The following is a 20,954-nucleotide window of genomic DNA, read 5'->3' on the forward strand; positions in this document are numbered from 1 at the left end:
CGGTGGCTAGACAGAGCCTCAGGCTTCCAGGACTTGCTAGGCACTCAGGCCCTCCCCTTCCAAGGACTGTGGGCCAGGACTACTATGTCCCCCAGCAGTCAACCATCCACATCTGGTGAATTTGGAGAGTGGCGCCCAGTGTTCTGGGGAAGTACCCCATCTCTGGGTGCCCCTGAAGGCTGGTGGATATACTGCAGTGAAAACCCAGCAGTGTGGCTGGGGGGAGTGGCAGGGTCTGGGGGCACAAGAAAAGAAATGTCTGCCAAAGAATGCAAGTGCTTGCAATTATGCAAAAATATGCAGAGGTGTGTATTGGTATAAAGAAATTAAAGGTTTTAAATAAATTAATTCATCATCTTAAAGGTTTTATGATGTTGTTTGAGAAATTAGGGCAAATCCTGAGCTTAGGGTCTGTTTGCTGAAATAAGCAGAAAATATATATAAAGTTTTATCTCTAACAATGATTTCTCTCTGTACCAAATGGCCCTCGGTCTAGTTTAAAAATCTGAGAGTAATATGGCAGTTTTTATGTAGTAGGATGTTACAGTCTTTTGTGCGTCGTTTTATTTTATTGCGTACATTACATCAAGAGTAACGTTTAACACCTCTGGACTTCCGGTTTTCTGAAGCACCCTTGACTTGCTCTGCTGTGGGAGCATCTTAGATGGTCACCTTATCAGAGGACCCGGGTGACCCAGGGAGCAGTGGCAGACGCAAGACAGGACGTGTCCCTGTGTGAGTCCTGACATCTTTCCACGGGCAGAAGAGGGCAAGCTGTCATGGGGTTGGTCCTCAGTTAATGCATAATAATTCCTAAAAACAGAGAAATATGTCAATTAATATTATTTAGTGTTAAAACTTTAAAATAATTCTTAAAACTAATGCTCAGCTGAACTTTCTGAGTGGCCAAGGATCCCCTCTGCCCATCCCCTGAGCCACAAGGCTCAAGAAGCGGGGTTGATGTCCAGGCTCACCCTCCACCCCAGACGCAGTGAGTGTCCATCGTTGTCCCTGGCCGCACATGCAGACCAGGGCCTCCGAGGGAAGGGACTTTGTGCGTCTGCAGTTTTCACAGTGGCCGTGAGTGCCCATGAGTGGCGTTGGGCCTGGAGCCCTCTGGGGTGGGCCTGGTTGGGGCTCTGCCACCCTCCGCTGGTCCTACTGGTAGACTTAGCCACTCGGACCATTAGCTTCATTAAACCTGGCTCAGAACCAAGGCGCTTTAATTATTCTCCCAGGGGAAACTGGCACTCCCCTCCCCACCACAGGCCCTGCAGAGGACAGGCAAAAAAGAAAATAAAATGAAACACTGCCAGTCCGTCAGGCTCCCAATGAAGACAGACTGCTGACACCAAGGGGAGCCCGGTGCGAGGAGGCACTGAGTGTGGAACAGACTGGCTCAAATTAATTGCTTCAGCTGTGACCTCTGGGCCCTGCGAAAGGTTGGGAGTGTTGACTACACAGAGCGGAAAAACCCAGCCAAGTTCACACAGTAATTGGTGGTGAACTCAGCGCCACCTGGGTGGTCTGTGAGCAGAGCCTCCTGTGATGTCTGTCTGCTGAAGGGGGACCTGGGAGAACAGACTCAGGGGCATGAACGATGGGGGGCTGAGGAGACGCAGGGGAAGGGGGGCCACAGGGGGCTGGGGAGACACGGGGGACAGGGGAAATATGGGGGGGTGGGGAGCTACAGTGAAGGGGGGCCACGGGGGGCAGGGGAGCCACAGGGGAAGGGGGGGCTACAGGGGGCTGGGGAGCCACAGGGGAAGGGGAACCATGGGGGGCTGGGGAGCCACAGGGGAAGGGGAGCCATGGGGGGCTGGGGAGACCTTTGGGACGGGGGAGACATGGGGGGCTGGGGAGACACAGGGGAAGGGGACCACCATGGGGGGCTGGGGAGCCACAGGGAAGGGGGGGCCATGGGGTGCTGGGGAGCCACAGGGAAGGGGGGGCCATGGGGGGCTGGGGAGCCACAGGGGAAGGGGAGCCATGGGGGGCTGGGGAGCCACAGGGAAGGGGGGGCCACAGGGGGGGTGCTGGGGAGCCGCAGGGGAAGGGGGGCCACGGGGGGCTGGGGAGCCGCAGGGGAAAGGGGGCCACGGGGGGATGGGGAGCCACAGGGAAGGGGGGGCCACAGGGGGCTGGGGAGCCACAGGGGAAGGGGGGCCACGGGGGGCTGGGGAGCCGCAGGGGAAAGGGGGGCCACGGGGGGATGGGGAGACATTTGGGACGGGGGAGACATGGGGGGCTGGGGAGACACAGGGGAAGGGGACCACCATGGGGGTCTGGGGAGACATTTGGGACGGGGGAGACATGGGGGGCTGGGGAGACACAGGGGAAGGGGACCACCATGGGGGGCTGGGGAGCCACAGGGAAGGGGGGCCATGGGGGGCCAGGGAGCCACAGGGGAAGGGGGGCCACGGGGGGGCGGGGGGCCACAGGGGGCTGGGGAGCCACAGGGGAAGGGGAGCCACGGGGGGCTGGGGAGCCACAGGGAAGGGGGGCCACAGGGGGGCTGGGGAGCCACAGGGAAGGGGGGGCCATGGGGTGCTGGGGAGCCACAGGGAAGGGGGGGCCATGGGGGGCTGGGGAGCCACAGGGGAAGGGGAGCCATGGGGGGCTGGGGAGCCACAGGGAAGGGGGGGCCACAGGGGGGGTGCTGGGGAGCCGCAGGGGAAGGGGGGCCACGGGGGGCTGGGGAGCCGCAGGGGAAAGGGGGGCCACGGGGGGATGGGGAGCCACAGGGAAGGGGGGGCCACAGGGGGCTGGGGAGCCACAGGGGAAGGGGGGCCACGGGGGGCTGGGGAGCCGCAGGGGAAAGGGGGGCCACGGGGGGATGGGGAGCCACAGGGAAGGGGGGGCCACAGGGGGCTGGGGAGCCACAGGGGAAGGGGGGCCACGGGGGGCTGGGGAGCCGCAGGGGAGGGGGCACCACCGGGGGCTGGGGAGCCGTGCCCCCAGTGGGGTACAGGCTGCGCCTGGTGCACCTGATTGGCACGGCCATTCACCCGGTGGCCTCTCACACCAGCCACAGCGGCCGTGTGACACTTTCCAGTGACACGCGTGCCAGTGTGATGACTGAGACAGCTCTCAGGTGGCACTTGGTTTGGGGGCAGGTGGGATGAGCACTTCCTCCTGCTCTGGGAGTTTGGGGTCGGGGGCCTCCTCTGGCCTGGGGTCAAGGACAGAAGGCCTACTTGCCTGTCCTGCACACACAGGTGGTCTCATCCTGGCTGTGGAGTGACCGCTTGGGCCTCCTCTCAGTATCGAAGTCAGGAGCCCTGCTGGTGCCCACTCCTATACCCAACTGCCTACTCAAAACCTCCACCCGGACATGCAGGGTGCCCTTAACTCAAGCCCAGGACCGAGGTCAAGGCCCCCATCCCACCCGCGTGGGCTGGCCCCGCGTCCCCGCCCCTGGTGAGGATGCCCAGCCCGTCTGGGAGCTCAGGCCAGCACACCAGCTCCTGCCCTCCCCCACCACCGAGACCGTCGGGGTGGAGCTGATGGCATTTGTCCTAAGTGCCAGCCTGACTTCTCGGGTCCACCCCCGCCCTCCTCCCTGACCGCCCCTTGGGTCCCAGCGCAGGCTGGCTCTCATCCTGTTCCCTGAAACACCGCTGCCCTCCTGGGCACTGACCCCGGCTCTCCTCTGTCCAGGAGCTCGGGGACACGCTGACAGCCCCAGCGTCCACCCCACTCACCATCTCCAGGCAGATTCCCAGCGTGTCCTGCCCAGAGCGCCTCCTCTGACCCATCTGGGGTCCTCATCCTTCATTCGTCTCCCTTGGAAACCTTCCTTGAACCGTAGAACACATTCGCTTCAGACATCTGCGGTGTGCTCCCCTGCCCACCCGCCTTCGTGGCTGCAAGCCCAGCCTTACCTTTGTCCCTTCGCAGTGTAATTTTTTTCTGACAGAATGCTGAAAGATGATGTATTCATTCTTGAAATAAAGAGAAACCTAACCACCGGGCCTGGGACACTTTCTCTGATTCTGTTTGGGGAACGCTGAGCCCTTGTGACCTTTCTTCTCTGTTTTCTTTCTCTCTAGGAAAGCTTTCTTCAATTGCATATTTGATAATTGCTCATGATCCAAGTTATCAGAGTTCTTCCTTAGAAACATTTCTATGTTTCGAAAGCTTGGGTTTCTATTCTCTGTCCTCCCTAGCAAATCGCTTTTTATGTAAGATTCAGGTATTTATAATTTTTTTTTGTTGTTGTAAATTGCAAGGAAGCCTCTCAAGGTGGCCCTGATCTAATTCTCCTCCATCTCATATCTTTTCCTTCCTGTCCCCACACAGTCCTTAACACTGCGCTTCGGGCTTCCCTGCAGCCTGAGTTGTCTCCCCTGCTCTTTCATCTCAGCTCATTCTCTCCCCGTGGCTGGCTGTCTCTCGATTTTGAGAGAGCCATGGCATTTGGCATCTGGCTGAGGTTGTCAGTTTTCTAGGATGTTTAATCGGTAACCCTTTCCCCAAAGTCTTCTCTCCTAGAACTTTGAAGAGGATGCCCTTTATTAATTAAAAGAACAATCACAACATGTATGCACAGAACATGCATGAAACACACACACGCTTAAACAGCCACGACGAAGCATGCACAGAACCACCATGGAGTTTAGGAGATAGAGCATCACTGGCCTCTTGCCACTCCATCTCCCCTTGACCCAGAGGTCACTACTGCCCTAGTTTTGTGAGCATCTTCCTTTAGTTTGATCATCTATGCGTATGTCCTAAACAACACACAGCTTAATGTCACCAGCTTTGAAGTTTATATAAAGGGAAACACACAACATGTAATGCCTCCCTGGTAGCTCAGTTGATAAAAGAATCCACCTGCAATGCAGGAGACCCTGGTTTGATTCCTGGGTCAGGAAGATCCCCCGGAGAAGTGATAGGCTGCCTATTCCAGTATTATGAGACTTCCCTTGTGGCTCAGCTGGTAAAGAACCCGCCTGCAATGTGGGAGACCTGGGTTCTATCCCTGGATTGGGAAGATCCCCTGGAGAAGAAAAAGGCTACCCACTGAAGTATTCTGGCCTGGAGAAATTCTATGGACTACAGTCCATGGGGTCGCAAAGAGTCAGACATGACTGAACGGCTTTCACTTTTCACAGAACATGTACTCCTTTTGGACTTGCTTTTTTCATCAACGCTATGTTGTGAGATTAACTTTCGGGATATTTACAGCTGCAGCCTGAGCTCTTAGAGGATCCTTCGCATGAATTTGCCACATTGTGCATATTCTATTTATTTGGATGGATAACCGGGTAGTCAGATGTGGGTCTGGTTCACCTGTCCTGTGTTCTAAGCTTAGAGACTCGGACATGGAATTGGCAAACCATAAGGTAGGGCCATGTTCAGATTTATCCAGGCTGCTTTGTAAGTTCAGTTCAGTCTCTCAGTAGTGTCTGACTCTCTGCAACCCCAGGCTTCTCTGTCCATCACCAGCTCCCAGAGCTTGCTCAAACTCATGTGCATCAAGTTGGTGAGGCCATCCAACCATTTCATCCTCTATCGTCCCCTTCTCAAACTGCCTTCAATCTTTCCCAACATCAGAGCCTTTTCCAATGAGTCAGTTCTCATCAGGTGGCCAAAGAATTGCAGTTTCAACTTCAGCATAATTCCTTCCAGTGAAAATTCAGGACTGATTTCCTTTGGGATTTACTGGTTTGATCTCCTTGCAGTCCAAGGGATTCTCAAGAGTCTTCTCCAACACCACAGTTCAAAAGCATTAATTCTTCAGCGTTCTGCTTTCTTTATGGTCCAACTCTCACATCCATGCATGACTACTGGAAAAACCATAGTCTTGACTAGATGGACTTTTGTCAGCAAAGTAATGTCTCTGCTTTTTAATATACTGTCTAAATTGATCATATTCAATTTAATTTCATGACTGCAGTCACCATCTGCAGTGATTTTGTAGCCCCCCAAAATAAAGTCTCTCACTGTTTCCATTGTTTCTCTATTTGCCATGAAGTGATGAGACCAGATGCCATGATCTTAGTTTTTTGAATGTTGAGTTTTAAGCCAACTTTTTCACTGTTTTGTAAACTGATTGCTTTTTAAAACAGTGGGAAATTTTGGTGCCTCCTCATTCCTACCATCATCTGATGCTGTTTGACTTTTGATTTTTGCCAATCTACTGGATGTGCAGTGGCATCTCACTGAGATTTCGATTTGCCTTTTTCCTGATTTCTAATCAAATTCAGCACATTTTCATATTTATAAGATTTGGGGATTTTTTTGGTGAGATGTCTCAAAGTCTTTGCTCAGTCTTTCTATTTGAGAGGAGCTCTTTGTGTTAGAAATCACTAATTGTTTGGTTAAATACAACGAAAATCTCTTGTCTTAGTTTGTGGTTTATTCTTTTATTTAAAATTCAATTTGAATTCAATTTGATTCAATAAATCAGAGTTCTTCGATTTTATACAAATTAATAAATCTTTTCCTTTGGGTTTGAACTTTTTTGTGTCTTATTTTTAAAATCTTAATGTTTTCCAATAGCATTATAGTTTTGCATTCCCTAAGTCTTAAATCCATGTGAAATTATTTTTTGCATGTAGTATAAGATAGGGATTCAATTTCATTTCTTTTCTGCCCGGACACCCAATTTTCCCAGCTTGGTTTCTTGAAAAGCTCAATTTTTCCCCTCTAATCTTCAACAATCTTCAATATTCAGACATTTCTATAAACTGTGGGTCTGTTCCTGGGATGTGCTCTGTTTTCCTGGTGTAATTTTTTTGCTCCTGAACAATGATCACTCGCCCTAATTAAGTGTACAGAAGTCTAGTCAACTGAGAGAACAAGTTTGCCTATGGCATTGGCTTCCAGGAACTCAGTGATCTCTGGCCCTTTGCATTTCCATATGTATTTCTGAAGTAGTTTATCATATGTCACACCAAAAATTTAAAAGGATTCGTATTATTGCATTGGATCAGTAAACCGGTTTTGGATAGTTGACATTTTTCTGTACTCAATCTTCCAATCCATGAAAATGCAATGTTATTTATTTAGGTTTTCATTAACAGCTGACGATAAAATGGTCTAATTACCCCCCAAATGTAGACAGTTCTCCAGATTGTACCCACAAGGTCCTGTGCATCTTTTACCGTCTTGTTTCTCCGTCTCAGCCGTCCCTATCCCCGTGTGCTGTGCAGCCACTTGGTCTTGTCCCTCCGTCTCAGCCGTTCCTGCCCCCATCTGCTGTGCAGCCACTTGGAAGCCATCACTCCCTGCGTGTAGCGCTCTTTCACGTCGCTCTTCGGACGAGAGCCTTCCTGGGACCCCGTGCAGGGGGAGAGCAAGCCGCTCACCACTCCTCCCTGCAGCGCCGTCTGTGGCTCCACCCCACATGCTGTCAGTGCTTCTTACTACCAGTCTCACCAAAGAGTAGTTTTTTCATTAGTAGTTTGCAAAGGACCAGCTTCTGACTTTCCTGACCCTCTCTTGTTTCTTTCCCAGTTCATCAATTTATCTTGTTATCTCTACTATTGATTTTTTTCATCCTATTGTTCTATACTGGGTTTATTTTGTTATTTTCCCCCGAACTTCTAAAAATGGATGCTCAAGTCATTCATCTTCAGCGTTTCTTTTATCCTCCTGAGGATTGCTTTAGTTGCATCCCACAGGTTTTCCCTCAGAATATTTTTATTTTCATCAAGTTCTAAACATTTTCCAAGTTGCATGGGAATTCCCTGGTGGTCCAGTGGTTGGGACTCAGGGGGCTGGAGTTCCATGCCTGGTCATGAAACTAAAATCCTAAAAGCCGTGTGGTGCGACCTAAATAAATAAATATTTTCCACTTTACATTATAGGTTTCCCAGGTGGTACTAGTTGTAAAGAACCCGCCTGCCAGTGCAGGAGACTTAAGATCCCTGCATTGGGAGGATCCCCTGGAGGAGGGCACAGCAACCCACTCCAGTATTCTCACCTGGAGAATCCCATGGACAGAGGAGCCTGGTGGGGTACAGCCTATAGGTTTGCAAAGACTCAGACATGACTGAAGTGACCCGGCATGAATGCATGCGTGGATTTGCACACCGGCTGTGTTTGCTGCAGGCCCGTCAGCCTCTAGCTGCAGGGCCGTGGAGCACCGCTCACTCTGATCAGAGCGCAGCGAGAGTGTTTCCACTTTTCCTCTCTCCTAGGTGGCCATCCCATCTCCCACCTGGACCCCACCGTCCTTCAGAACTGTTCCACCCCCAGATCCCTAATTCCGGAACCCCAGGCTCTGAGTCCCCCACTCTGGCCAGTGCTTCCCGTCTGCTCTGTTCCCCCAGGTCTTCTTCATCCTGGAAGGACTCCTGTCCTCCTGACCCCTCTGCTTCGCTCTGTCCCCAGGCTCCCCTGAGCTGCCCCACGCCCTTCTGGGCTGATCCCCAGGAGGAGCTGGGTGCAGAAGGGCCCTGGGTCCGGGAGGAAGTCCACCAGCACCACCAGGCAGGGACGAGCTGAGGGAGCACCAGCCAGCCTCCCGCTGCCGCCTCTCTGATCACATCCAGCCAGGAGCTGCAGGCAGGGCGTCCTTGGATGCAGTCCACACAGTGTCCACAGTGAGGGCACAGCGTGGTGGGAAGAGGGCGGAGGGGGTCCTGGGGGTAAAGAGAGCAGCCCCGGTTCCTGTGAGCTCACCACCTTGTGCTCAGGAGACAGCCTGCTCTGGGCCTCCATTTCCTCCACTCCCTCCATCCCTGGTCCAGGCAGCCTCTACCCCACCTGCCCTTTGAGACACATGGCTCAGGCTGACTCGCCTGGGTCTGGAAGTGGATGACTTCCCTGGAGGCTGTTAAAATCAAATAGAATAAAGACCAGGCTGGACAATCTCCCAAACAGACAAAACCATTTAAGCTGCGTGAGCAAAACTGAATTGAGCGTATTTCTGGAACATAAGCAAAATGTAGGTTATTTGTTGTAAATGCCTCTGGTAATGATCCAAGGAAAACGGAAGTCTTCTTCCTAAAATGGTAGAAGATGGTCGCTTTCAACCAGCCCCCTGCCGCCTGGAAGCCCCATTGTGAAAACCCACCTTGGATAAATAGTCACCTCCTTTTCATTCCAGAGGTCACGCTGTAACCTCCGCCTCGGGCTCCGCTCAGCTCTAGACGTGGAGGCTCCCCTGTGCAAGGGTTCTGTGTAAACTCTTCCTAAAGACTAACTGACCTGGTTTCAGCTTCCCTGGTTCTGGATTTATGACGAGTCTCAGCCCTTCCCTGGCGGCTGGCTCAGGGTGCTCCAGGCCACTCCCTCGCTCCCTGGGACACTCCCGCTCTCAGGTCTCCGTGCATCCTTTCCAGAATCTTCTCTGCCTTCTGGGCCGGGTCTGCTCCATGGTCTGCCTGTTCAGGAGCACATGGTGGGGCCTTCCCGACCCTTCTCCACAATCTCTCCTCTGGAAATCCCCGGACCTCTGGCTTTATGGTTGCATCTGTTCTGACGACCTCAAACACCTCTCCCCTGGGGTCAGCCGCAGACCAGGTCCCCCCAGCGAGGCAGACAGCTGGCCACTGGCTGCAGGAAAGTGAGAGAATTAGTGCCCAAGAGAGCCATTTCTGCCATCTGCCCGGAGGCGCCAGCAAGGGAAGAGTGACCAGGACCAGCAAGAGGAAACCAGTCTTTTGGGAGGAGTGTGTGACCCCCACCCCACCATGGCACGCAGGGCAGGAGAGGAACCAAGGCCCCAGCCCCATCCTCTGCACTCCTCAGCACCCCACCCATCAAGCACACCCCAGAGCTGGAGGGGACGACGTGTCTGGCTGCCCAGGGCACAGAGGGTGGAGAGGGGCAAAGATAGGTCTGGGGGCAGTTGGGGGTGGAACAGAGGACACAGCACAGAGGAGCCGCCCAGGGTGGACTCTGGACCTCCCTTGCCTGACTAGACTTGGAATTTTACCTCTCGTTAGCTGTGTGACGTTGGTTAGGTCCCTTAACTTCTTTGTGCCTCAGTTTCAGATCAGATCAGATCAGTCGCTCAGTCGTATCCGACTCTTTGCGACCCCATGAATCGCAGCACACCAGGCCTCCCTGTCCATCACCAACTCCCGGAGTTCACTCAGACTCATGTCCATCGAGTCAGTGATGCCATCCAGCCATCTCATCCTCTGTCGTCCCCTTCTCCTCCTGCCCCCAATCCCTCCCAGCATCAGAGTCTTTTCCAGTGAATCAACTCTTTGCATGAGGTGGCCAAAGTACTGGAGTTTCAGCTTTAGCATCATTCCTTCCAAAAAACACCCACGGCTGATCTCCTCCAGAATGGACTGGTTGGATCTCCTTGCAGTCCAAGGGACTCTCAAGAGTCTTCTCCAACACCACACTTCAAAAGCATCAGTTCTTCGGTGCTCAGCCTTCTTCACAGTCCAACTCTCACATCCATACATGACCACAGGAAAAACCATAGCCTTGACTAGACGAACCTTTGTTGGCAAAGTAATGTCTCTGCTTTTGAATATGCTATCTAGGTTGGTCATAACTTTCCTTCTTTACTCATCTGTAAATTAGGACGGTGACCGTGAGGCTGAGATGATCTACCACATGTGGATCAGTCAGAAAAGGACCCAGCACACAGAGCATGTGCTACATTTTAGTTGTAATGAGTTGATTTCTCCCCTTGTCAAAGCTTCGGCCTCTCAAAGGCAGCCGGTCCCAACCCTGCTGGGGTTTCAGCAGTCCCTGGCTGCTCAATGTCTGCCACCCACCCATTCATACCGCCATATATTTGACTGAACGGCTGTCTATTTCACTGTCCAAACCGAAGCATTTCTGAGAGGAAACAGGGACAACTGACAAGGATGTCGTGAAAACACTTTTGAGCGGAGACACCTCGACAGACGAGGTACCGCCATCACCCCGCCGTCCCCCTCCCACGCCAGCCGCCAGCGCTCGGCATGGACCCGCCTCTGTCTTGCCACCACCTCCTGCAAGCTAGAGAAATCTCATTTCATCTCATTAAGTAGTTAGAACTTAATCAACACAATACCTTCATTTGTAAAATAGATAAGAAAGAAAGAGATGAGTTTCTAATAAAAATAGCCGCCCTTGACCATCCCTCTTTGCTCCCCCTCCCCACCTTGAGATGACCTCTTGGAATCCTTTTAGCTGAATCTCCCAATAACTGCATTCATATTTCAAATACAATTCTTCTCTCTCGCTTTATAAACTTTGTTTTCAGTTTTACGCATTATCAGTTGACCTCTGACAACAGTAGGTGAGGATTTGGCTCATCACCCGCCTCCCTCGCCAGTCAAGGCACCAGCATTTAATTTCTGTGACTCACGTCATGCACTGATGCTGTGTGTCTTTCCCACCAAATACAAAAGACCTGCACTGACTCCCTCACCAGAAAATGATGACCCTGCCCCCTTCCAAGCACCTGCCCTTTCTACCACTGGCATCCTTGGGGTTAGAGGTGGCACAGTTCACACGTGGCTGCAGTTAAGCCCCTGCACTTTGCCTCCAGGCTGCTTCTCAAATCTGAAAATTTGAGAAAATGCACGTGGCATGTTCACAGAGAGAATTTTTTTTTTCCTCTAGAATTTCCATTTGCCTTTTCTTCTGTTACTGTTTACACATGTTCATCATATTATGTTTTCAAAATCTTCATCCATGAAGGGATTCTGTTGAGTCCCTGTCCCCTTCTTTTTCCCTGGAGTCCTGCCTCCAGGGCTTCCCACCTCCCACTGCATCCAAACAGTGGCCCTGGATGCCCACGGGGGCTCGGCATCCTGGGACCTGTCGTCTGACGTGACCTCCCCCAGTGTGCCTGTGATCCTTCAGTCCCGCTTGATTCCTTTGTTTTGCTGGAGAACTTCCTCAAAAGTACAGGAAAGAGTGTACAGACAAGTTTCTAGAGGTGTTAATACTTGAATATTCTAGGAAGTGAGAGTTGATTGAAAATCTGCGTGTTTCAACAATTTCTCTTTTCCACTTTCTGATATTGTGAATGACCACAGCTGGGAGCGTGGACTGGCCGACAGCCAAGGCCAAGCCTGGCGTGCCACCTGTCTTGTGAGTCAGGCTTCACTGGCACTCACCCACACCCACGTGTGGGGTCCTGGGTAGGCTGGCTTTTCTCCGCCCCCGTGGCACAGGAGTTGTGACTGTCTGCATGATCTGCAATGCCTAAATATTGACCGTTTGGGCCCTGCCACTGAGCAGCACCAGGCAGAGAGCTGCCTGGATGAAGGGCGTGTTCTCTGTACTGGGCAGTATGAAGCTACGAGGACTTGTGATGTGCCCAGTGCCACCGAAGAAGCAGATCTTGACTGTAGGTAACCCTAGTGTTAGTGTTACTCACTTAGCTGTGCCTGACTCTTTGCAACCCCGTGGACTGTAGGCCTCCAGGCTCCTCTATCCATGGGATTCTCCAGGCAAGAATACTGCAGTGGGTTGCCCTGCCCACCTCCAGGGGATCTTCCCAACCCAAGGATCGAACCCAGGTTTCCTGCATTGCAGGTGGATTCTTTACTGTCTGAACCCCTGGAAACAATTAACTTTACTTTAAGCCCCATGTCTGGCTGGTGGCTTCCACACTGGACAGCTCTTTGGCTGGCTGAGGCTGGAGTCAGGCCTTCGGGAACAGGGCCATGGTGTGGTCTGCATGGATACAGGCTCTGAGGCAGCTTCACTAGGATGCGGGAGCCCTCAAAGACAGGTGTGGACCCCTGTCACCACCCTGGAGATCCTTCTCCTGCCCAACCAGGGGACAGACAGCTCTGTCCTCCTCTCACACTGAGTGGAGACAAACAGCAGGAAACCCGGGATGTTCCTCTTCCCATCACTGCTGCTTTAGGGTTGAGGGTGGGGTGCAGTGCTATCAGTCCAAAGTTCTGGGAAGAAGTTCTGTCTACCACTTGTTAGCACAGTGACCTGTGCAGGTCACTTCCTGTCCACTGCCTGTAGCACATTGACCTGTGCAGACCACTTCCTGTCCACCGCCTGTTAGCACAGTGACCTGTGCAGACCACTTCCTGTCCACCGCCTGTTAGCACAGTGACCTGTGCAGACCACTTCCTGTCCACCGCCTGTTAGCACAGTGACCTACACAGGCCACTTCCTGTCCACTGCCTGTTAGCACAGTGACCTGTGCAGACCACTTCCTGTCCACCGCCTGTTAGCACAGTGACCTGTGCAGACCACTTCCTGTCCACCGCCTGTTAGCACAGTGACCTGTGCAGACCACTTCCTGTCCACCGCCTGTTAGCACAGTGACCTGTGCAGACCACTTCCTGTCCACCGCCTGTTAGCACAGTGACCTGTGCAGACCACTTCCTTGTCCACCGCCTGTTAGCACAGTGACCTGTGCAGACCACTTCCTTGTCCACCGCCTGTTAGCACAGTGACCTGTGCAGACCACTTCCTGTCCACCACCTGTTAGCACAGTGACCTTTGAAGGCCACTTCTCTGACCTCCAGTGTCCATCTCACCAGATAGAGTGGGCTCCCTCGGGGTTCCAGGGAAGGCCAGGTAAACTGCTGGACCTACAGTGCCGGCACTTAATAAGTTTACAGTAGACCAGGAGTTCCTGGGCTGCATTTCCCAGAAGTCCTGCCTGGTGTGAGGTCTGTTTATGTTGCTGTAAAACTCAAGTTTAATAATGATGCTGGAGAAACAGTTTGTGAGGTGGGACTCAATGGATTCCTGAGAATATTTGATGTGTAAGTGCGTGGTGGTCAGTATTCAGTTAAAGAGATGTGTCTTTCCAGCTTCCCTGATTATGAAAGGATGCAGCCCTCTATCTTCCTGTGCTGTTTCCTAACCACACTTGTTACCAGGGGCCTAGTGTCAGCATAGATGCACACGCACACACATGCACACACATGCACACACATGCACACCCACAGTCCACTCCTCTGGGGCTCTGCTGACAGTCCTCCAGGGAACCCCTCTCCCGTGGTACACACCTGCTTCCCTCGGGGTCCACTGCCGGCCGAGCTGTGCTGAGGCTCATCCAGTGAGTCCCACCCATGACCCCCATTCCCTCTGTGCTTTTATGTCACTTGGGATGCGTTCAAAGGTAAGTGACAAGCATTTTGCTCTCCATTTCCAAGAAGAGGTGAAAAATGAATAAATAGGTGGCAAAACTGACAAGGCATCTGTCCCCGGCGGGTTTGTCTGTAATTAAAAATCACCCAGTTTGAGTTTCACCCAATACAGCTGCCTGCCCCCTGAAACTTTTACAGAGCGCCTGCGTGCTAATGAGAGCACCAGTTAATTACTTGCAAAATGATTAAGAAATCATACTGGGACAATTGATGGGTCTCGGCAGGGAGCCCATCAGACGTCTCCCAGGCCTCCCATCCCAGGAGCTCCTTGCTGGCTGGCAGTCTCATTCCTGAAGGGTGGCAGTGACATGGCTGGCAGACGGCAGGCTGGGGCTCTGGGCTCAGCCATGGGGCATCAAAGGCCTGCAGAGGTCAAGGCTACCTCCCATCCCTGCAGGACCACCTCTGCTTATCCTGTTCCCAGCAAGTTCCAGGGCTGCGAGAGGGCTCCGGCACCTTGCTACCCCTCGGCTGCTTCCTGGGAGGGTGACCCCTGCCACTCCCCACCAGCCCTGCCCACAAGGCTATCTCCGGCTCTGCTGGGTAAAGGCTGCTGTCAGGGGCTCTGGCAGTGAATCAAGGCTATTTCCTGGACCTGCCCTTGAGCCTGCTCACGGGGGCCAGAGAGCACGGCTCCGGGTAGGGCACCACCCAGACCTGCCCAGGAACGCCTGCCCACCTGCCCGGAGGCTGGGCTGCATCTGAGCTGTCCGGTGCCTGGAGGTGAGGGGGGAAGGTAAGGATGGAGAGGGGAGAGCCGCTGGAAGGAGAGAGAGAGCAGGTGGACTGTCGGCTTTGAATTGCACCTGGGGCTCTGCAGAGCTTACTTTGTCTCCTGCTTTGTTCCCATCACAGAGGGAGTGAGGGTCTTCCTGCTCCACTCTGCCCTGGGGCTGGTGGGGGGGCTTGTCCTCACTCCCTGACAGCAAGGCTCAAAGCCAGGCTCCTGGGAAAGAGACTTCCTGCCACCCACTTCTTCCTGAAGACTCCCCTTGTTCTCCAGAGTGGCCCTGAGACTTGGACTTCTCTGGACGTGCCCTCTGCCCTGACCGGCTCTGCAGCCTCTGCTGGATGGAGTGAACAGCCACTCTGCACCCACCCACCGCGTGCTGGGATGGAGGTGGGTGGAGGGATCCCTCTGTCTCCCAGGTGCCAGCCCTGTCCCTCCTTCGCCAGCTGCTCCTGCTGTCCTGCAAGGTAACAGGAGCGTCCACTGAGATCCAGGCTCTGGGCAGGCGGCGAAGAGCCAAATGTGTCTCAAGCTGCAAGTCAATGACACTCAGCAGGTTTCCTGGGAGACACTCGGCTCTGGGACAACACCAGCAATTCTGGAGAAAATTCAAAGCCACGTGTGCACACGTGCACACACACACACACACACTCGCACACTCACCTTTCTTTCTAATCAGCATCCCAGCTGACAAGCCCTGACGTGGGCTGATTTAAAACCTGCCCTGTTTGAAGCCATCGCTGCAGCAGTTTTCTTTGATTTTGCTTCTAATTATGAAGCCGCTCAGCGGGAGGCCTCCAGCTGTCCTGCTCGCCCTTCCCAGCTCTGAAAGGCTGTGGCTGTCACACGTCCCCACCCATGCCTGCCACTCCAGGGCCCAGGGAACAGAGCAGGAGGGACCTGCCACAGGGAGCCCTCCCGCTGAGGGGAGCACAGTGACACCCCTCCTCTCTGAGCCCAGCTCTGTCCTACATCCCAGGCACATCCTCTAGTCTCACTGAAGATCACAGCAGGACACAACAGCCCAGCTCCGGGGAGCTCCTGAGAGCGCTGGAAATGCCTGGCATGCATCCCTCCTGTCCTGATTCAGGAGCTTACAGTTTGCAGAATGTGTACCAGCCATGATTCCACTTCACCCTCGCAGCATCTCCACCCGCACCGCGCAGACAGGACACGGGGCACCCAGTCCAGAAGCTGCCAAATAATGAGCAAACCTGAGCTATTTGGGGTCCAGACTCAGGACGCTTCCCTGCCTCCTGCCCCACTGCCGAAACTCACACCCACGAGCCCACCCCTCAAGTTCAGGCTCCAGACCTCCTTTGCTGGGGTGCAAGGGAAAAGGGATCGGCATGTCAGGAGGAGGAATGAAGGCTGCCCAAACAAGGTGTTTCTGTATTTTTCTACAATTAACATTAAAAATCTTTTTTTTAATTTTGAAATCATTATGGATTCATAGAAAGTTGCAAAGAGTACAGAGAAGTCCCACGGGCCCTTTCTTCAGTTTCCTCGACACAGGCAGGATGATGAAGACGTGGAGCACTCCACCGAAGCCAGGAGCCTGGCCCTGGAGTGGCGTGCATGGAGCTTTTCAACACCTAATCACTCGTGTCCCCCCGTGCGACCCCCAGCGGGGTCAGGATACAGGATGGCTCCCCGCCACCACGCTGACCCTTGGCAACCACTAATCTGTTTCTCCAGCTCTATGATTTTCAAGAATGTTGTGTTCTTCATGCAGTATGTAACCTTTAGAGGTCGGTTTATTTTTACTCAGCGTAATGTCACTGGGATCCAGCCAGACTGCGGTGGGCCTCAGCAGTGCGCGTCTTTTTACCCGAGTAGCGATTCGCGGAGTGGACCGGCCAGGCCAGAACTTGTTCTAAACTTTCTCTTACAGAGGGTCATTTGGGTTGTTTCCAGTTTGGGGCACTTACGAACAAAGCTGCTGTAAACAATTGTATACAGGTATCTATAGGGACCCAAATCCTCAGTCTCTGGGATAAATGTCCGAGTGCAGTTGCTGGGTTGTATGGTCTGTGTTTGATTAGATTTTTAGGAACAATCCTCCAGGGTGTCTGTACCGTTTTACATTCCCACCAGAGGGTCTGAGACTCAGATGGCCTCGCCGGCACTTTCTTCGTGTCCTCACCCGCGTCTGGTACTGTGTGGGCGTACATCGTGTTTGGAGTGTCGCTGCCCTAATAGGTGTATGGGGGTTCTCACTGTGGCCTTAATCTGCATTTCCCCAATGGCCAGTTGAACATCTCATGCGCTTTCCTTCCATCTGTGTACCCTCTTGATACTGCTGCTGCTGCTGCTAAGTCTCTTCAGCTGTGTCCAACTCTTGTGACCCTATGGACTATAGCCCACCACTCTCCTCTGTCCATGGCATTCTCTAGGCAAGAATATTGGAGTGGATTGCCATACCCCCTCTCAGGGACCTTCCTGACCCAGGGATCGAACCCACATCTCTTATATCTCCTGCATTGGCAGGAAAGTTCTTTACCACTAACGTCACCAGGGAAGCCAGTACACACTCTTTAGGGAACGATTTCTTCACTTCCTTTGCCATTTTTTAATTTGACGTGTTGGTTTTCTTGCTGTTAAATTTTGAGAGTTTTTTGTATATTTTAGAAATGTGTATAGTGTTAGATATGAGTTTTTGCCTCCATCCATAGCTTATCTTTTCATTCCCTTGACTATGCCATTTGCAGAGCACAAGTTTTTAGTTTTGATGAGATCCAGCTTTATTAATTTTTTTTTTTTTTTATGGCTCATACTTTCTGTGTCATGTCTAAGAACTCTTCACCAAGTCTGGAAAATTTTCTCCTATATGCTCTTCAAAAAGTCTCACAGTTTTACCCTTTTTCATTTAAATCTATGATCATTTGGATTTGATTTTACATAAGGTGTTAGGTGTCGGTTGAGGGCTCTTTGCTTTTTATCTGTGGATATCCAAGTGCTCTAGGACCATTGTTTAAGAAACTGTCCTTCCCCGTGGAATTGCTTTTGCTTTTTTGTCAAAAATCAGTTGAGTAATTTGAGAGAGTATATTTCTGGGTTTCCTGTTCTGTTCCACTAATCTCCGTGTCCCCTTCCTCTGCCAATACCACACAGTCTTGATTAAAACACAATAAGTCTTGAAATCAGATAGGCTGATCCCTCTGGTTCATTCTTCTCTTTCAAAATTGTTTTAGTTATTCTAGTTTATCAGACTTTCCATACAAATTTGAGAATGATCTTATTTACATCTATAGAAAATACTTCCTGGGATTTTGATAGGAATTGTGCTAAACCTGCATATCAGTTTGGGGAAAATGAATGCCTTTAGTCTGTTGACTATTCCAATCCATGAACATGGTATTTGTCTCCATTTACTCAGATCTTTTAAATTTCCTTCATCAGCATTTGTGTGGCTTTCAGCATACAGTTTTTGAACATGTTGTATTAGATTTACAACTACTTCATTTTTTGAGTAATTATAAATGGCTTTGTATTTTTAATCTCACTTTCCACATATTCACTGCTAGTATTTAAAATACATTTATTTTTGTATGTTGATCTTGTAGCCTATGATCTGGCTAAACACACTTGCTAATTCTAGGAGGTTTTTTCCTTCTTCATGATCTTCTTTTTTCCCTTTTAAATTAGTCTATTCCTTGGGATTCTACATTGACACTTTCATGTTATCTATATCTAGGTCCAGTTTTGTTTCTTCCTTCCCAATGCACACAGCTTTCTGTTACTTTCACTTGCCTTCTCTCTCTGCCTAGACCTTTAGCGCCGTGTTGACCAGCAGTGGTGAGAGTCACCCTCACCTCATTCTCAGCTATCAGGGAAGGAGTACTCATTCTTCCACCACTAATTATGATGCTAACTGATGTAGATGTTAGATGAAAACCTCAGGTTCCTTCCAGGGAAGGCACAGCATCTGCTGGGAAAGCAAATGAAGGGCCTGCCTTAGGGTCAGGTAAGGAGGCCTGAAAGACACCCGGGCTTGGATCTGAGGGAGAAGGAGGACCCAGCCAGAAGGGATCAAGTGAGACAGGGCATTGGTGAGGGTCCTCAGAGTCTTTGAAGGGCCCTGGGGTGAGAGAGTGCAGGGCATGCGGGGAAATGGAGGGCGGCTAGCAAGGGAGGGTGTGGAAGAAGGGGAGCTTGACAGGCAGGTGAGGCCAGACTCTGCCTCCATCGGAGACCACAGTAAAGGTACAGCTTTATCCCAGGGACAGCGAGTGGGACGGGGCACAGAGCAGCAGCGGTGAGATCAGCTCACAGGTCACTGCCATTTCCAAGGTCAAAGACAAAGGTGGCTCAGGATGTGGAAATGAGCAGTGGGAAGAAGCCTGGGTATAAAACCATTTAGAGGGTAAAGTCCACAAGCTGCGATGGATCAGAAGTTGGGGTGACAGCTAGGGAGGTGCTGTGAGCCTGCTCCTTTGATCAGCACCCTGTTTCCCGGGAAGGCGACATGTTAACTGTGGCGAGGAGCTTCTGGACCCAGCACCCTCCTCATTCACAACACCCACATGCCAAGCCCTGAATGGCACAGCACTCTGCAGCGTGGAGGGTTCTGGATGGCCATCACCCCTGGCCATCCTGCTCACACTCCTCAGGGGCCCCCACAGCCAGCCTCCCTCCCCCGACCGCCGGCCCCAGCCCCTGACCTTTCAGGGAGTGGTTGTCCTCTCAGGGTTCCCTGAACCAGTTCCACTGGGGCAGGCTGCAGCGCCTCTCCCGGCACCATCCCACGCCTGGCCTGGCCTCCCTCAGGTCTCCTGGTGTCCAGCTGTGGAGCCGGGCCTCGGATGCCCGTCCTCTTGGATTACCTGGGTCTTGCCACCGGAGAAGCAGAAGTCTTCAGGCACCGTCGTTTGACGTGCGGTATAGACTCCTGGGTCCTGCTGTTTTGATGCCTGTCTGCAGTGAGTCTGACGTCCCCAGGAGGTAAGCACCGTCACGTTCTTTTCTCAGCCCCCCACGGACGCCACTAAGCTGCCACGCCTGGCAAGTGAGTTTTTGCTAAACTGGATCTTCTGGAATTGAAGTGTGTGGTTCTGTAGAGCGTCAGGCCCAGAGAGGCAGAAGAAAGACGGCTAGCTGAACCCGGGTTGGTGGAGAAGGTGGGTGGGCTCCCTGAAGCCCGGGGCGGGGGCGGTGGGGGGGGGGCGCAGATGAAGGGAAGCGTGGGAACCGACAAAATCAGAACCTGCCGAATATGGTGGCGGCTGCACATCAGCGGGATCCAGGTGCGGTAATCAGAGGGAGGCTGGCGTGGGGGTGCTTACCTGGTGTTGGAGGTTGAGGCGGCAGACGGAGGGAGGTGAGGTGACTCAGACGCTGTAGCTGCCGAGGCAGTGTGTTCCCTAGGCTGCTGGAGCTCAGAAGAGCTCAGAGGAGTGCCTGTGGGCTGGTGCTGAATCTTGCTCTGCAGAGCTGGAACAGCGACTCCCAGCAGCCGGGCTCAGCCCCTGGCCCTGTGGGTGCCCCTGTGGGGGGTGACTGTGCTGGGGTAATGCGCCAAGGCCGTCAAAGAGCTCTGCAGTCCCTTGTCCCCACTGTGCCTCCCAGTCCCCCACTGGCAGCAGCAAAGAGCAGTCAGACGCCCATGGCCTGGGGCTGGTGCTTGCCAATCCCAGTCCCAGGGCCACAGAGCAAAGCACGGGAGTTTGGACTTGGAGCCAAGAGACAGGGAAACCAGCTCTGCATTGACAAGAAGGGAACTGGGGCTAGTTGATAGCTCATTTTTTTTTTCTTTTTGCAGTGAATTAAAAACAAACACCCACATCTACCCACCCAAATTAATTTTTCCTCATTTTGCTCCAGATATTTAAAATATAAAGGAAATGAACAATTCCGATCAGGCTGAAGTCTTCTTCACTGTCCTCAAGCTCAGAGAATTCATCTCTCAGCCGTGAGGATAAACTGCCGGCACTTTTCTTTATATTAATGCTGTGACGTATGTGTCAGTGAAAAACGCATGTTATTGCCATGGGGTTTTTAAAAAATCATATAAGAGTGAATTATAAATCAAGACTTACTATGAAGTCATGGTAATTAACATTCTCCCCTGCTGTACGTATTCCGAAACATTTTTTTTCATTCAAAATGTGCCTTTGAAATCTAGCCACGTCATTCATTATGTCTGTAGTCTACTAAGATCTTGTAGCTGTATCAGAATGTATTCA

The 20,954-nt window shown here is 52.3% G+C and overlaps 1 long non-coding RNA gene across 1 annotated transcript; it reads right to left on the reverse strand.

Moving 5' to 3' along the window:
- Positions 1-381: 381 nt before the first annotated feature.
- Positions 382-20,626, reverse strand: LOC101905853 (uncharacterized). Its single transcript, XR_001501794.3, has 3 exons — positions 19,434-20,626; positions 3,705-3,799; positions 382-813 (listed from the first exon to the last, which is right to left on the reverse strand). It is a non-coding gene; the product is annotated as an uncharacterized lncRNA (long non-coding RNA).
- Positions 20,627-20,954: the final 328 nt, after the last annotated feature.

This window comes from Bos taurus, chromosome 14 (genome assembly GCF_002263795.3).
Source record: "Bos taurus isolate L1 Dominette 01449 registration number 42190680 breed Hereford chromosome 14, ARS-UCD2.0, whole genome shotgun sequence".
In the NCBI taxonomy this organism is placed as follows: domain Eukaryota; kingdom Metazoa; phylum Chordata; class Mammalia; order Artiodactyla; family Bovidae; genus Bos; species Bos taurus.